The sequence below is a fragment of the Urocitellus parryii genome, chromosome 7 (assembly GCF_045843805.1).
Source record: "Urocitellus parryii isolate mUroPar1 chromosome 7, mUroPar1.hap1, whole genome shotgun sequence".
NCBI lineage: Eukaryota > Metazoa > Chordata > Mammalia > Rodentia > Sciuridae > Urocitellus > Urocitellus parryii.
The window spans coordinates 84,671,742-84,675,155 of NC_135537.1; the positions used below are offsets into that span (position 1 = coordinate 84,671,742).

At 29.8% G+C, this 3,414-nt stretch overlaps 1 pseudogene; it reads left to right on the forward strand.

Annotated features, from left to right (window-relative positions):
- The first annotated feature begins 3,063 nt into the window (after positions 1-3,063).
- Positions 3,064-3,172, forward strand: LOC144256328 (small nucleolar RNA U13; annotated as a pseudogene).
- Positions 3,173-3,414: the final 242 nt, after the last annotated feature.

Here is a 3,414-nt window from a genome sequence, read left to right on the forward strand (position 1 = left end):
AAGCTTGGAAGGCTATAATAAGAGGATCAGAATTTCAAAGCCAGCCTCAACAATGTTGCGGTGCTAAGCAACTCAGTGAGAGTCTGTCTCTAAATAAAAAATACAAAATAGTCCTGGGGATATGGTTCAGAGGTTGGGAGCCCCTGAGTTCAATACACCATACCCACCCTCCCCCCCCCCCAACAAATCCTCTTTTCTTTGCTTACTCCTTTCTCACTAATAGATGGCAATCTCTGATCTTTTTACTATGTTCAGAGTTTTGTCTTTTCCAACAAACTATCTATTTTGGATATTGATTATATCAGTATAATTTCAAGGAGTGTAACACACACTCATAACAAATACTAATATATTATTAGTGGCACAGAATGTTAACTCGAGGCAGCTCTGCTCATGTGGGGCAAGGAGTATATAAAAAGTCTCTGTAACTTCCCTCAATTTTTCTATGAATCTAATTTTTTTCTTTTAAAATTAAAAAAGAGAGATCCATGTATCTCGAGACATAAAATAAATAGTATCTACATCTTGCTCAGAAAATCTTTAAATATATGAATACTCTAAATTTATGTATCCAAAATTAATACTTAAATGAAAAATTAGATCATTGAATTATTCTGACTATAAATGAAGTTAAATGTAATATATCCTTTGTTCTAGTTATTTCACTCATAGATTTAAGTTTAGAGCAATTCTTGAAAAAATTTGGAAAAAAAAACATAGCCATGATTGCTTTATTTTGGCATTGTTCACAGAAATGCCAGAATTAGAGATAATCAGGAGAAGTTGGAGACAATGTTAAGATAATTATACTGGATTTGTACAATTTCAAATGTATAAAATAGAATTATAGTTATATGAATTAAGCACAGAAGACTTATTTAGTGAGATATATTTATATTTATCCAAGCACATACATAAAACTCATTAGAAATCTGCATAAACAGAGAAGTGGGCATTAGGGATGAAGGATAAGAAAAAGGTGAGTTAGGAGAATAGCATGAGACAAAATGCAGAAAATCATGAGATGACCCCTGTGCACCTGAGATGAACACAAAAGAGAAACAACTACAAATTTATTTACCTAAATAAAAATCATTTCACCATTTATTAATCATTTTATCATGTTAGGAAAATAAAGTATATACATTTATTTGTTTATTATTATTGTTGTAATTAAGATGGAGAAAGAAAAGAATGAAAAGACTCATTCTCAAGTTAACTCAGATAGTGGAAAAGCATAAATAAAACAATGATCATGGATGACTTCTTGAGTAATGGTTTATAACCATTTTCTCTCATTAGAGTAAATACAAGAGGAAAAATGTTAGGAAATTAATAAAAGTATAAAATCATCCCAGAGGAATAATACGCACTGAAAAATAATTCTTCTATTTATCTCTAATAGCAAAAATCAAGGAATTATTTTATAAATAAGCAAAAAGGAAGAGAAATATCTGAATTTTCTTTGACTGATTTTTTTTTCTATTTTAACTTGACTATGAAGTAGAAATGAATTTCTCATTTTGAAACCAACAAAGGGTGGCATTTTGGCTTTCTCCCTCTGACCTTGTGTGGATTTTCTATTTGCATATTCCATCTCAACTGCAGTATTTCTCAGTATCAAGGACTAGATACACAGCAGAGCTGTGTATCATCTGTTCACAATGGTTTTGCATAATGGCTCTATGTTGCTTGGAGATGTGCACTTAATTACAGCAATCCATACAACACTCTGTAATGCTACACACCTTAATTAGCTCTTCCACATATTAAGGGTATGCAAGGAGAGGGAAAATTCATCTAGATGTTAAAGGAGAATTCACATAGTTTTTCCACAACTAATATGTCATAAAATATTAAATGACAGTTACTTTACTCTAAAGAACTTTTTGAAGAGTAAAGTATGAATAAATTCTACACATCTTTTGCCACAGTGGGAGGGGAATAGTTTATTTAAAACCAAGACAAACTGAGGAAAAAGTATTCTATCCTAATGTCAAATTTAATGCATGTGCTCTTCATCTTGGCTTTCAAAATTGAAAATTAGCATAGATATCTGGACATACTACCTTAATAAAAACATCATTCATTATAACATTCTTTAAACATCACTGTAGAGCCACAGTTGGCTTTTATTTCATATTGAGAAATATCAATTTTAGCTGTTTAATTTGATATGGTAAACCATATAGAGAAAACAACCTCTGATAATAACACAGAAATTTTTTATTAAAATTTTCAAATTTATTAAAATTCGTCTATGCTCAATCTTGTCAGTGCTAGAATTTTTCTCTTTTATAAAATAAATTTTAAAACATATTTCTGATAGGATTTAAAATGCAAACAAGTACTATTAAAGATAGACCAAGATATTATTGACATACAGTGTTAGCATCTCTTTGAGGCACTATATAGCCTAAATAATTTTTTATTTTATCTAAGTCTCAAAACTACTTTATGATGTAAATATTTTTAAGCAAAATTCACAGAAGGAATCTATGGCCTCAAAAAGGTTAAGAAACTTGATAGAGCACAAATACTAAATAGCACAAATACTAAATCTGGCACTGACAAAGACTGAGCAGAGATATTTAATTTGATTCTGAGTACTGAAAGGAGAATAGAAATAAGGATGGTCAGAATTGAGAAGGACATAGATAAGTTTATATAACTTCCTGTTTTATGCTAAAGTTCATACTTCAAGTGAACTTCTCAAGTACATTTATTTTGAAATATATGTTAGAACTTCATACATGTCCATTGATAAATGAAATTCATAACTGAATTATAACAGAATGAAAGGTTCAGAAAAAAATGGAAAAAAATAGCAAAAAGAAGTATTCAGACCATTCTTTTAGATATTTTCCTGACATCAAATTTCTTTGTATATCATGAAATTTTGATATGATTATGATAAAGTTATGATATGATTCAATCTGTTATACTAACCAAGATATAATTGATTGCATGGATTTTATGACCTATATAAAAATAAATTAAATTTTAATCATTTATTTCATCATGACAACAATCTTTATTGTAACTTATAAAAATAAAATAATGATACTTTTGGTTCATAAGTGTGATGATTATTGAGTGTTCATGTGGCTGGTGTGGGAGATGTGCCTTGCTCTACACCTTGTCACTACATCTGCACATTACTTATCTGTTGTCAAGAATGGCTAAGGAAGGTATTTTATTAGGTACATTTAAACTCCTTCCTTCTCTCTTGAGTTCTTATTTCTTTTTAATAAATGATATAATTCCACCTTACTCTGATCTCTCCTCCTGGGGCCCATGAGCCCTAGAAATTGTCTAAAAAGAACAAAAAGAATTATCTTTCTTATTACCTTCCAATACATATCACATACTGTCCTGTTTAATTTTCAATTTAACATACTGTCTTGTTCAATT